Source organism: Vicia villosa, linkage group LG3 (assembly GCF_029867415.1).
Source record: "Vicia villosa cultivar HV-30 ecotype Madison, WI linkage group LG3, Vvil1.0, whole genome shotgun sequence".
Lineage (NCBI taxonomy): Eukaryota > Viridiplantae > Streptophyta > Magnoliopsida > Fabales > Fabaceae > Vicia > Vicia villosa.
The window spans coordinates 75,814,596-75,829,968 of record NC_081182.1 but is presented as its reverse complement, the minus strand read 5'-3'; the positions used below and the strand labels follow the sequence as shown (position 1 = coordinate 75,829,968).

General features: G+C 36.0%; 1 long non-coding RNA gene across 1 annotated transcript; it reads right to left on the bottom strand.

Annotated features, from left to right (window-relative positions):
- Positions 1-1,981: 1,981 nt before the first annotated feature.
- LOC131656112 (uncharacterized) lies at positions 1,982-4,338 on the bottom strand. The gene is made up of 2 exons (XR_009299998.1): positions 4,123-4,338; positions 1,982-2,281 (listed from the first exon to the last, which is right to left on the bottom strand). It is a non-coding gene; the product is annotated as an uncharacterized LOC131656112 (long non-coding RNA).
- Between the last annotated feature and the right edge of the window lie 11,035 nt (positions 4,339-15,373).

Below are 15,373 nucleotides of genomic sequence, written 5' to 3'. Positions count from 1 at the left end.
GTTTCATCTATTTCTTGTGAGTTCTGCTTTCAAACGATGTTATACATGTTGTTCAACAACTCGATGGCGCTTTGCAACCCAAGGTTAGCACGCAATAGTTAGAAACCAAGTAAAGCCTCAGGTTGCAAAACTGGATGTGGATTAAGAGGTCCAATCAGAGGCATTTGGACAAATCCAACAGTTTGAGGTGTTTGGACTAGATTTGGATGCACGGAACCTACGTTCCTGGATTTTCAATGCCTTGCGAAGGAGGTATGGGTGGTCGATTAATCACTGCTTGAGCTGGGACAGCAGCTTCTTGCCCAGTGGCAAAACGAGTAGCTTTGGAGTTAGCCACTACTTAGAAGCGTATAGATTAGAGATCTGGAAATTCAAGAATCAAAGTTGAAATGATACTTGATTGGATCGAACACACCAATCTTTATGTTCGATTTTGAGTGCTTTGGATTCGACGACATGAGGAGGTTATGAATTGATTAATCGAAAAGCGAAAGTGAAATCGTGGAAAAATGCAAGAATAAAAAATTGTTTCCCACAACTTGCAAAAACTATCCGAACATGTTAACAATGACGTCTTCAGCTACTTATTGAAACACCTCTGACGATACATTAGAATAAAATTTCTTCCCACCAATATCAACACTTCTTATAATTGAAATCATACTCATCTCTGCGCATTTTTGACTCTTACTCGTGATCCATAACGTTTCAACAACTTTGACAGCTTCTACCACAATTCCAATCACTTATCAATAATCCTACAGCAAGGCCTACAATAATACTTCACTTAATTGTTGTTCCTTCGTCAACAGCTTACACAGGACTACTTACACAACAACATGCTCGGCTTAACTTTGTTTCGTACAATTGCGGAAATAACCGTTTATATTCAACATGCTTCACTTCTACTATATCCATAACACTCCTATAAGGTAGAGTATAGTCTCACCTCTTCTTAGGCTCAAACGATACGTCAATCCGACACTCGAAGCTCAAGATACAATTCTCCGACGTTATCCGAAATACAAACATCAACGTTATGCTGCGATAATCCTTGCGATATCTCTAAAACTCTTTAATTGACACACTTGATCTTAAAATTGCTCCTCATCAAACCTTCGAATTGCTTCTTCAATTCACTCGTCTGTGACGCTAACGTCCTCGCGATACCAACGCACAAGTTTGTTTTCCAAAGACAAGCGTAACCGCTAACTTCACATCTTTCCAACACCATCTTGTCACAAATAAATCTACTTACAGTTGCGGCATCCATTCTTGTATTAAAATTCACCATGTTATCTTTCCGACGCTTCAAATCGGATATCTGACAATCACTTATGCGAGTCCCACATAAAGTCCACCGCAACTTCATCACTCTATCATTTTTCCAACACCGGTACCTTTCACATGGCTAATCGCACTGACAACTTCATAGTTCATCCACAATGCTGAACACAACAACTTTCTAAATTCCATCTTCCAGGATTTATTCTTGGTACTTAACTGTTACCTCCCAAAACATCATGAGTTTGCACCATACTTGCAGATCAACAACTGCTACACTGTTCCTCATCCTTCGAAGAGTAAACGTCAATAATTATTGATCATTCTCCTTCTACAGACGCTCCAAGCTTGTTAAACAACCAAAACCTTGAATCCATGTCAACAAGCTCCAACAATACATGCACTGTCTCCTTAAGCAATACATTCTGCCAATAACTTACAACCGAAACATAACCGAGAAGCACAGCTTCTCCCCCACTTTGCTCAAACTACTTCCTGCAACAAAACAAATAAGTACCAACAGTGTTTCACACGTGTCGCGTACTAAAGAATAAAACACTAACAGAATTCAACTGTCACATAACTCAACTGACTCGACGACTTGGCCGGACGGACCAACCAGGCTCTGATACCACTAATGTAACACCCCAAATTCTACCCGAAAATTATAATGCATAAAATATCAGAGTATTTAAAATTTTCAAACAACACATTGGAGTATCACATATCAACTTAAAACTTCAACTTGTATGTCATTTAACAATGATACATAGCATTCGAATAACAGTCAACTATCAGCTTTATTCAACTCAAACAACTTAGAAGTATAACAAGTACTTCATATTATTCAACTTATATTCAACGGTTATAATAACAACAAATAAAACATTAACAACATAGAACAACAATGTAAACAACCCCCCCGAGTGCTACGTATCAGAGCGACACACCAACAGGACTCGATGAAGCGACAATTTCCAAAGCTATACTTGAGTACCTGCCCATTTTCCATGGTAGGGGAAACATCAGCAGCAAGGGTGAGATATCAAACTATATAAATAGGATCATGATAAATCATATATTAGGTAAAGAATATAAATGAATCATCGCCTCACACAACATCAACTTAAACAGCACAAAGAACATCATCAATGAATAGTCATGATATCAACATATAAACATATTCGACAAGTCATCATATAAGCATCATCAACAAGTCAACACATAAGCATCTATATCATCATCTAAGCAACGCAATGCATAATCAACAACTCCAACCAACAACAACGGACAACGACTCAAATGTGACTCAACTGTGCATATGCATGTGGTACCAATCGGAGCTTCAGCCCCCGTCACCAATTGCCATTTAGGCCGTCATGTTTGCCATAGTTTTCAGGCCGTCATGTTTGCCATAGTTTTCAGGCCGTCACAGAGTATGCATATGAAATGTGACTCGACAAACAAGACAATACGGCATACTCATCACAATCACATATCGTCACGAGGCATAAGCCTATATCATAATCAATTACCATCTATACGAGGTAATTCACGTCATCATAATATTTCATAGTCACTTAGTCACAAAATCATCATCACAAATATATTACAAATCATCAAGATTATTACAATTATCATCACGTTTCGTCACATCGGCACAATTACTCAATTTCACATATTAACAAAGTCATCCAAATCCAAACCACAATTTTCAATCAATTCGTAAGATAATCTCAACATGCTAATTTATCAAGTAAACCGAATCAACTTCCAATTATCAACTAATTCAATTAGACATAATATTATTTATCAAGACAGCATCATTAGCATAGCAAAATATTATTCTCAACATAAATATTCAACCAAATCACGATTACGGTCAAATTCTCAAGATACCGTAATTTACCGATAAACCGAATAATTTATCCAAGTCTAAGTATATTCCAATTAATTCTACTATTTAATTTAATCAACCGATTAATGTCACACTATATTAATTCCAATTCCATTATATTCTATTCCTAAAATTTGTGTCAATTTCCATCACAAAACCAACATTTGGGTATAAAGAAGATTTAAATCAAACACAATTTCGGTCGACTCGTAAAATATCAAAATTTCAACAAAATAACACCACGACGTTAATCTACTAATTAAACTTAGCTACCACGTAAATTTTCATCAAATTCCGGACAACTAATTATACCGCTTAATTCGGCTATTTCGATCAAACATGACTATTTTGCATTTTATTAATTCTATATTGCACACTTCATATCCTACTCTTTCTAATTATATTCCATATCATTATGATTCATTTCTATCATTATATATATGTATATTAAGTAACAGTAGGAGACATGGAAATAATTAATAGAACATAAATATTGTAGCAGCAAGCAACAAAGTAGCAGAATGCCACGGGAAAAGCTGGAAACTAAAATAATGGTAGCTTCATGGTGTGTTTTCATTTCCATTATATGCACTTATATATATATATTACTTGATGTAGTATCATGGAGTTAAGAACAGAACATATGCACCTAATGAAATATAAAAGAATACGACTTAACCCGATGCTGGTCATCAAGCAGGCTAGTGATGACAGACGTCACGGCCTCTAAGCGCCGGTTTTCATAGCTTTCCAATCACGCACAAATGCCCAATATTTCACATAATTTCATTTTCAATGTACATCAACATTAAATTATGAGAATGAATTGCAATTTCAACCATGACAGCAAATAAATTCAACCCAAGAAAATGACCAATCTATACCCTAACCCACATACAATCCATCATATTCCCATTTAGGTAGAAAGAATCTCCCCTTACCTTAGATTGAGTGTAGCTCTAAGAAGATTCAATGGAAAATTGGAGAAAAATGACACTTTAAAGCAACATTTTGGGTCTCCTTCTTCTCCTCTTCACAACCCTAACCCCCTTTCTCTATTTCTTCTTCTTCTTTCACGGTTTCTCTTTCTTTGCTATGCTATCACTTTTTCCAAAAAGACAAGTAACACCACCACTTAATTACTACTACTTAATAATGGGCCTAATAAAATACATCCTTAACACTTAAAAATACCATAATATAAGCCCAATATAATTAATACACTTAATGTAAAAATAATACTTCCACTTAAATATCATTAAAATAAAATCGATTATTTTAATATACTGATTTATTACTCAATGTCTCATATTTCCGGTCTAATCCTAATTACTCGGAAAATTCCCAAAATGCTAAACATTAACTCATTAATATTTTTAATACTAAAAAATATTAAAATCTTCAATTAAATATCGATCAGCCATCTCGAACTAATACCGACTAAATCGTCCCAAAATGCGAAAATTTCAATAAACATCTCAATAAATAAATAATATTATTCTTAATATTATTCTTCCGACTATCTGACTAAATCCAACTTTAACTTAATAAATCCAAATACGCCTCTTAAAATAATACCGACCATCCAATTTCGACTAAATCCAATATTTAAATACTTTAATAATTTAATTAACCAATTAATTAAATTCGGGGCGTTACAGCCATTGATCAGTTCGTGAGCAAAAAATAGAGTAGGATCAGAGGTAACCATGGATTTTTGCTTCCGATGGAGAAGAATGGGCTGATGTGCAATGTTAGTACTCCAACGCTTATGCCAGTATGTGAAGGAGAATAATCAATTAAAATTGAAATTGAAACTGAGTACTTAAATTGGTGCGCTCTCTCTATAGATAATAGAGAGAAAATAAAATCTTGTTATTTGTTAGGCGTAGATTGCGAAGAGTCTTTGGATGTACCTGAAGTTTGGATCCTCTGTAGTCATCCACAAAATAGTCTTCAACACAAAATTAATTTAGCTGATCATTGACGAGCTACATGTGCTCGTCCGAATATCCATTTCCATTACAATCACCTAGCTTGAGAGGTTTCTCCATGGATTTTGGTTTTTAGATGTCAAAGATCCAAGAGCACAGAGGATGCTTAAGCTTTTTCATCGATGGCTGATTTTTTGTCTGATCTTGGGGAGGAGCGGTGATGCCTCAGCCTCCCTTGGCTTTATGAAGAACTTTGGTGTTTCTTCCTTTTTTCTTGATTCTCCAATATACAATCTCCATATTTCTTCGTCGCGGTCGGCTCAGGGAAGGAGGTTCGAGTTCTCCTTGATAAAGCCTCTTGAATGGTATTCCCTTACATATGTTCTTTGTGTAGACTTTCTTCGAGGTGAAACAACCTTTCATCTATTGCTTGTGAGTTCTGCTGTCGAACGATGTTGTACATGTTATTTAGCAACTTGATGGCGCTTTGTAATCCAAGGTTAGCATGCGGTAGTTAGAAACCAAGTAAAGCCTCGGGTTGCAAAATTAGATGTGGAATCAGAGGTCCAACCTGAGGCATTTGGACAAATCCAGAAATCTGAGGTGTTTGGAATAGATCTGGATGCAATAGAACCTCTGATCTTTGATTTTCAATGCCTTGGGAATGAGGTGGGGTGGTCGGTTCATCACTACTTGAGGTGGGGCAACAGCTTCTCGCGCAGCGGCAAAACGAGTAGATTTGGATTCAACCATTACTTAGAAGCGTAGGAATCAGAGATTTGGAAATTCAAGAATCAAAGTTGAAATGATAATTGATTGCACCGAACACGTAAATTTTTGTGTTCGATTTTGAGTGCTTCGGATTCGACGACTTGAGGAGGTTACGAATTGACGAATAGAAAAGCAAACGTGAAATCGTGGAAAAACGTAGAAATAAAAAATTATTTCCCATATACGGTGCCATTGATCAGTACGTAAGCAAAAAATGGAGTAGGATCAGAGGTAACAATTGATCATTGCTTCTGATGGCGAAGAATGGGATGCTCTGCAATATTAATACTTTAATGCTTATATAAGTATGTGAAAGAGAATAGTAAATTAAAATTAAAACCAAATATTTAAATTGGCACACTCTCTATATAATAGAGAGAAAATAATAAATTTGTTATTTGTTAGACGTAGATTACTAACAATAGTTGGATATACCTGAATTTTGAATCCCTAGATTCATTCACAATTTTTTTTTTATAATTAATGTTTTATCTTTTGAATAGTAACGAATCTGCTGCTGAATTTAGACTTGAAAAAAGTGTATACTAATATTAATACATTTTATCTCATATGAGAATACCCATAATTTTCTTCATAAAATTACTGTTGTGTTTTATTATTATTTTTTATCATTTAATTGTTCTATATTTAGTTTCCTATACTCCTGAATAAATGTGTGATATTCATTTTAATGAGGATTAGGTACTCAAAACTGCAAAAGCTGAGCTTTACAAAAAGTAGCGACCATGCTTAAGCAAAAGTCAAGAGCTAAAGGTGCCTCGGCTTTCACAAACGGATATACTATTTACATGAACACAATAGCTTTTTCTGCTTTGCTTTTTAATCTATTATCGAAAATAATGCACTGGCCGCTTTAGGCACTATGTCCTTTTGATCCTTACACGGGATTCAACTTTCAGTTTTGCATGAATTTTCCTATCGAAATTTTTGTAGGTTGAGCAGGGGATTTGAATTGAAGACTCTAATAAAGTTTTTTTTTAAGTGATAATAATTGATAGGACATTTTTTTTAAAACTTTTTTTTTCTCTTTTAAGGTGCTTCTCCACTATTGTGAAAAGTTCTAACTATCCATAACGTTCAAAGATACATTTTTAGACGTACATTTTTTTAGACACCCTCATCACAAGTTAATAATGTACTATATTTTTGCCAAATTTTAATCTGAAAATGCATATCCGTATGTGAACAAGGTGAGTCCGAAAATACATATATGTGCACACCATTAATTTAAAATTTAGTTGGTGGTTCGAAGACGCATCTCCGTACACATTATTAATTCAACTTTTAGTGGGTGGTTCAGAGATGCATCTTCAGACGGTTTTATTTCATATACTCACATGAAACTCCTCGCTTCTCTCTTCCTTCTTCATTTTTTAAAAAATTCTCAAAAAAGACCATTTCAACTCTCACATCCATTCAAGGTTCTTATCCGTTCAAATTTCTAGCATTGGATCTCTTTCTCATTCATGCAAATTTCTCATCCATTCAAGCTTCTCTTTCTAATCCATTTGATTTGGTAATTTTTTTCAAAATTCTTTCTTTCTTTGTGTTTCGATTGATGTTTTATAAAATATATGTTGTTTTAACTACATTAGATAATAGTGAAGGGATATCATCTATATATAGTATCAACTGGATTAGCCTAAAAAACAAATGAGGATATAATTTGATGAAACTTGTAATACTATTGAAGAGAAGTTTGTTTAAGGCCATAGATGAATTTCTTGAGTTTGCAAACCATAAACTTTGGGTCTCCTGACATAAAGTTTTCTAGTTGCACCATATTGTCGCACGCTCGCGAAAATGAACAGAGTCGCCACCAATATATTTATCCCAAAGAGGGAAAGGAATATCAGAAAACCTAGAATAAAGAAAGGATAAGAAAAGGTCTTTCGACCAGAGATAGGGTACGGGAGTCGGTTACGCAAGGGGAAGGTGCCAGCACCCCTCACGCCCATCGTACTCGACGGTATCCACCTATGTTTGTTGCTATCTAAAGGGTGTATAAATCTATAGCTTAATTCTAAGGGAATGCATGCAAATGAAAGAAAAGAAACACGGGGAAAATAAGGTTATTAAATAGTTGTGCTCGCTCAGGCCCCGCGACCCAATGCCTACGTATCCTTTTCAGGAATCAGAGCGCCGTAGTTCGGCTCTTTAGTTTTTGTTTGTTTTTGTGTTTTTTAGTGGACGAAGTTACATTCGCACTCCGCTGCTCGACCTCTGGAGTCTTAAGCTGGGAATGGAGCGGAAATAACGTGTCCGATTAAAGAATGCCTCGGAGGCGAGATAGAGAAGAGAGTCTGAGCGTTTCGAGGAAATCCCTTAAGCAAGGGAAACTCGAGTTACTCTTTGGTTTGTGTTTTTTAGAGGTTGGGAACTTACCCCTGAATGGAACCCTTAAGCAAGGGAGCTCCAAGCACTCGAACATCCCTTAAGCAAGAGAAGTTACAAGCTTCCATTCCCTTTTTATTAGTCAAAGTATTTATTAGTCATTTTTTATGAGTTTTCTTGGTATTTTTTATGGGAAATTTATTTGGATATTGTTAGGTGTTTTAAGGTTGAAAAGGAAAAGAAACTAGCCTAAGTATGAAGGGAACTTCTACCTAATGTTATCATGGTTTCTACCTAAAGGTTAGGAATTGAGGAAACATGAAAATAAAGTCACATCATGAGCAAAATTGAGTAAGGATACAATGGTACAAAATTATACACAAGTATGAAGTAACAAGTCAAAATATAGTGCAAAAGTGAATTAAAAGTACTATTATTTTTATGTTGATTTTTTATGAGAAAAATTGAATTACAAGTCAAGTAAAAAGACTAAAAAACAAATAGCCTAAAAACTAATATTTTTTATGATTATTTTCTATGTCAAAATTGTGCACTAATGTCTAAAAGAATAGTAAAAAATTTAGCAATTAATTACTAAAAGAAATAGCAAAAAAATCTAATTGAAATCTAAAATAATAATGATAGAACTGGGGGTGCAAATTGAATTTAGGGGTGTGAAAAGCCAGGGCGCAGGGCCCAATCAGATTGAGGCCCAAGGGCGTTTTTTTGTTTACAGATTTTGTCAAAAAAGAATCTGGGCCAGGGGGATGTGCGAATAGCAGCTTGGCCCAAGGGTTTGTTCTCAGATTTCTGGCAAGAGGAAAATGTCAACATGGGCCAAAGGGGGTGAACAAGCAATTCGTGGCCCATAGTTTTTTGTGTTGATCCAATGGATTTCTCATGGTTGAATTTCCAGAATCTCTAATTTAGGACTGAATTCAATCTAAACTACATACTAATTCCAATTAAATCCACGTTTAATACACACTTAATTCACATTAATCTCAATTAACATATTAATCAAAGCAAGAGATAAAAAAGGGGATTAGGTCAAGAGAGTTGTGACCTTTGAGCTCTCTTCGTTCAAGAGATTTCGCTCTTTCTTCTTCCTCTCACACTCAGACGGCGCGCGGCGAAGGCACAGGCCTCTCCATGAACTTGACGCCTCCGCAAATCACCTTTCGTCTCTCTTCATTTCCGATTCAACTCTACGGCGCCGATCTCGTGTTCTCCGACGTTCAGCCCATCCGTTGGAACTCTCGTTTACCTCTCGTGTTGTTCGTCTCTGATTCTCTCTCGAAGATCAAGGACAGAGGGTGCATAAGCAAACCGCTACCGGAGAAGCGGACATTTAGTCGTCAGAGTTGTTACGACCATGCTTCAAGTGTGACGGTGATGGACGGAGATCTATGGCTCTATATTCAGGTAAACTCATCTCCTACTCTCCGATTTCTTGCTGCTTCTACGAATCCCGAACTCTCTTCTTCATCTTTTCTGATTTTTCTTATGTTGTATGTGCTCTCGAGAAGTTGTTCTTGGAGATTGCATAACGGAGCGGATATGGTGATGCGATGAGAAGAAGATTGAAGAGGAAGGAGGTTCAAGATTCAGTGTTGATGGTGATTGAAGATGATTGAATGATGAAGATGCTGAATGGTGTAGCTGAGAGGGTGAGAAGAGTGGTTGAAGAACAATGGTGAATTCTGTGGAGTTGTGAAGTGAAGATGATTGTGTAGTGGTGATGAAGGGTGGAACAGAAGATGAAGATGGAGGTGAATGAGAGTGATGAAGATCAATGGAGTGGAGAGCCTTGAATGAAGGAGAGGTTGAGTTTATATAGAATGAGAGTGAGAGGATTCAGTTAGAGGAGAGTCATTGTGAGCCCTTGGATTGAGAAGTTTCTGTTATGAATTTGAGGGTGAGGGTTGGTTCAGTTATATGTTAGTTAGAATCTGTTAGGGATTCAGTTATTTCTGTTTTTGATGAGCTGGAAGTTAGTTATAGGTTGTTATTACAGTTATGACATCGGTTAGGTAGTTTAGAAATAGTTAGTTATGGTTCTGTTTAGGATGGTTTATTGTAGGATTAAAGGGGCTGTTAAAGGTAGTTATAGGTTTGGAAAATAACTTATGAATGGCTGATTGATGAAGAGAATGTTAGGGAACTTCTAAATTCTGTTAAGACTAAAGCAGTTAGAGTTAACTTCTTTTTTTTTCTTCTTGAATGTGATTTGTGGGCTACTGATAAAAGACCAAGAATTTCTCTTCTCTGATATTTTTTGTTGCACAATTTTCCTTTGAAATGAATATGGCTGCTGGTATATGAATAAAAATGTGAGAGTATGCCGGCTGAACTGAACTTGATGATGATAGATACAAATGCTAAACTATGTGTTTTTTTTGTATTGGATCAAGTTGAAATGGTATGGCTGCAAGTTCTAGGTTTGTTTGTGCAGCATTGCTTGATTGTGGCAGTATGTTTAGATTCTTTGCAGGGGCTGCAATGTTAATTATGCAGAGTTAGCACTTGGTTTATGATGGTGATGTTTTTTTTGTATGCTGCTGATACATGCTGTGTGGGGTATGAATGTGACTTTGTTTTTCCTTCAATTTAAACTGAACTGTTTCTTTCTTTTTTGACTGATGCAGGGCTGAGTTGGGTATAACAATTGCTCAGTTGGCTATATGTATGGTAATGGTTCGCAGGGCTGTATATATGAATGGTTTTGAATTAATTTTTGTAGTTTTCTCAATTGGTATGATTGAATGGATTGTATGGTTTGATTTTGAATAATGTGACTGAGTATGTTGATTCTGATTTTGTGTTGCAGAATGATGCAATTGGATTTTTGTGTGGAGCAATGGTCTTAAAGCAAGGTTAATCCCAACAATGAGGCAAGGACTAAAGCATAATCATGGAGGTTGAAGAATTGAAGTGTTTAGGATAGTGTTGACTTTAGTCAGCTAGTTGTAATTTTTTTGTATCTTTTTTGTAATGGAACTGTATTTTGAATCTTTGTAATGGAAATGGTTGACTTGAGTTTTGTAAGGAATTTTGGAACTTTGACTTTGTGATGTAATTAGAAATGTGATGGATACATGATGACGGAGTTTGAATAGTTTGACTTTTACTTCATCTTGCCTTGAATTATGACCCATGTATAACTTCAGTCAACAAAACCAACTAGGTTGACTTTGCCCAAAGTTAACTGGAATCTGACCAATACTTGAATCTGGTTAACATCTTCTATGATTCGAATAAAACAAACTCAGGACCCCTTCGAATATGAGACGAAGTTTTTTTGTCTTTTTGCGAATCAAATGAACTTCCAGCTTTCCTTGTTCTAATTTGCGACCAATCAATCCATCTTGCATGTTAGTCTCGAAAGTCCACTGATAACTTGAGGTTGAAGAAATCTCTCAATTGAATCAATTCTTGATGCTAAACTTAGAACCATATTGATGATATAAACAAGAGAAAGCCATAGCCCAGGGTCTTTGATCTTTTAATTATGTGTTTAATGAAATGCATGGTTTTATTAATGACCTAAGATGTAAATGAAGTTAAAGTAATAAGCCAATTAAGAATAATTAGATGGGCAAATTTTAGGGTGCAACACATATATATTGTCTTTTTGAGATTTTCATTTAGAAATGTAGTTTTTACATCCATCTGATGCAACTCTAAATCATAATGAGCTAATAATGCCATCATGATCCTCAAAGAATCTTTTTTAAGAAATTGAAGAGAAAGTATCTTTATAATCAATGCCTTCTTTTTGAGTAAAGCATTTGACGATAAGACGTGCTTTATAACTCTCAATGTTGCCATTTGAATCCCTTTTGATTTTAAATATTGATTTACAACCAATGTGTTTCTTTCCTTCAGGTAATTTAACGAGATCCCAAATATCATTGTCAGCCATCTCATTCTTCAAGGCATCAAACCACTCAAGAGAGTTTCGACTCTGCATAGTTTGACTAAAGTTGATAGGATATTTCTTAGTCAAACCAACGACATCCTTATGTTTCTAAAGAAATTCAATATAATCATCTAGAATTGCACTCTTCCTCTCTGTCTAATGGATCACCTTAATACCGGCTCTTGAGATTGTTGAGTTGGAACTATAGGTGGTGCTTGAGAAAGAAACTCGATATTTTCTTGTTCTTGAAGGGTGTTAGGAATAACATCATTTTTTATTTCAAGATCTATTTTTAGAACAATGATAAGTACAGAGACTTCATCATTGTGAGAAATAGTTGGTTCATTAAAGACAACACTCCTTATGCATCATTACCCTCCAAACTCTACATCCTCAAGGAATCTAGCATTTCTTGTTTAAACAATTGTTCTAGTGAATGAATTATAAAACTTGTACCTGTAAGAGCAATCGACGTATCAGATAAAATAATAGTTCATTGTCTTTGTGTTTAACTTAGCTTCAAGAGGCCTATAAGGTCCCACTTCAGCTGGACATCCCCAAATAAGCAGGTGCCTGATGCCAGGCTTTTTCCCAATCTATAGCTCATAAGGGGTCTCAGATGCTACTTTACTAGATACTCTATCGAGGATATAAAATGCAGTCTTTAATGCCTCTCCCTAAAGTGACTCTGGAAGAGAAGAATGACTAATCATACTCCTCACTATATCTTTAAGAGTCTATTTTCTTCGTTTGGTAACTCCATTCTTGTTGGATTTCCCTACATTATGTATTTTGGAACAATTTCACACTCATAGAGGAAAAGCGCGAAGGGCCCCAAACATTGTTCCCCTGATCCATCATACCGACCATAATATTCACTTCATATTGAATACCTGTGTCATACCCCAATTTTTGACCCTAAGATCATCCAATCATTGATCAAGATCACAATCTTGAGGTTTGGTTTTTGTGCTCTGAGCTCATCTTTCCTTAGGGGAATGACCAAGCACCCATAGTTGTTTAATTTGTGAATATTACTTCATACTAACCAAAATCAAAAAAAATTATATGCATTTTTGTTGTTTTTGTTTGTTTTTACAGGTAAAAATCGATCCAGAGCCAAAGCAAATTAAAAAGAATTTTTTTTGAAAAATTGGCTGGGGAAATCGATTTACCTATATGGGAAATCGATTTCCATGGACGAAATTTGAAAAAAAGAGACAACATGACATCATTTTGGCACTAATCCCATTTCTTTGATCATTTTATATCATCACCCATATTTCACATCATTACCATAATTAATTCTTTTCATAAACCTCATTTTAATCACATTTTCACCAACTAAATTCAAAATTAGCTTCCTAGAATAATTACCAATTTGCCACTATCATTATTTCCAATTCTATAAATAGAGGTCTCCTCTAATTCATTTCACAAGCTTTTGATAGCCAAACTCATCTGGCAAGAAAATCTCCTAAAGCTTTTGATAGCCAAACTCACCTTGCAAGAAAAACTCTTGAAGCTTTTGAATTCTCTCTCAATCCTTTCCGAAACCCAAATTTCACTCAAAGCTCTTCATCCCCAAAAAGTTAGTAAGATTCACATTGAATCTTACTGATCTTTGAGCTAAACCTCCATCAAAACAATTTTTTATCATCAATCCTTAGTAGATCAAAGCTTGTTGAAGGTTATTCTTGAAGTAGATTTGAAGAAGTTGATTTCAAATAGTAATTTATTGATTCACTTTCATCCTTCAAGATGTGGTACTTTGTGGATCTTGATTGATACATTTGTGTGGTTCTAATGGTGGTATTTGCTCATGATTTGATGGAATTTTTATGCAAAATCATAATCAAGATCATAAGGTGTTTGATAATATGTTTGATCAAGGTTTTATCTCTTTTAATGTTGTTTTTTTTGGAAAATGTGTGCAGGAAATCGATTTACCCTTGTAGGAAATCAATTTTTAGTCTGTTTTTTGCACTAGATTTGAAAACTGCGCGCATGAATTCGATTTCCTACATGAATAAATCTAGATTTGAAATAGATTTGAAAACTGCGCACTCGATGAGTTTGGGAGGACGATGTTGTTTTTTTATTGCACTTTATAATTTAACCGTTTTTATTTATGTTTTTATTGCACTTTCTTCTAATGGTTTAACTAACAATGTTATTTGTTTTAGTTTTTGTTGTGACAGGAATGGGTGACCATAAAATCCATGAACCATGCGCGGAAAATATTTGATCTGTTTAAACCACGGACTCAATGGTTTAATGACGTTGTAGCTGGGAGCGGGCTTGACGGGTGACCGAATATAGTAACATCAGCCACGACATGCATGGGGATTTTGTTGAACGGTGGCACAAGGAGACGTCTTCTTTCCATTTTTCTATTGGGGAGTTAACGATCACCCTAAACGATGTGGCTCGTCTGCTCCACCTGCCAATTAGAGGGAGGTTACTGGACCATTCTCGGATATAAAGGGTTGAGGCCATAAAGTGGATGGTGGACTATCTGGGTATAAACCCAAACATGGCGGATTATGAGTACAGAACAACGAGTGGGGCACATACCCGGTTCTCCAGCTTAAAATAGATTTATGAGAACCACTTGGTGGCGGCAGCGGAGTCCGAGGAGCGGGTGACAGGCTTTTTGTTGAGTATCACCGTGGTTGCGCTCTGCGGTATCAGTTCATGTTCTTGGCAGGCACTGCACTTTTTGTTGACAAAAGTGCAACCTACGTCGACACGAATTATCTCTGGTACTTTATTGATCTGACTACAGTTCACGAGTGAAACTGGGGGGCCGCCATTCTGGTTTACCTATACCAGAAGCTAAACGAAGCCTCCAACTGGAAGACTAGACAGTTGTCTGACTCTTGCACACTCCTTACGGTATGTTTCTTTTTAATTATTTCACATTTAATTATGGTTCATATTTATTTTTAACATATTTTCGTATTTGTGTTTCAGGGTTGGATCATCTCATACTTCCACCGCATCCACGACTACAATATTGATCCTGTGTACGATGACGCCATGCCCAGGGCCGCACGATACACCCTCCAAAGGGGGAATAACAAGGTGGGCCCATATCGCGTGTACCTCGATCGCACTGTTCACGATGACATCCATTGGAAGCCCTTCATTGACTACGGTAATGTTGTCCCATTCGACCGCATCACATTATATTATGGATGGTTGGCA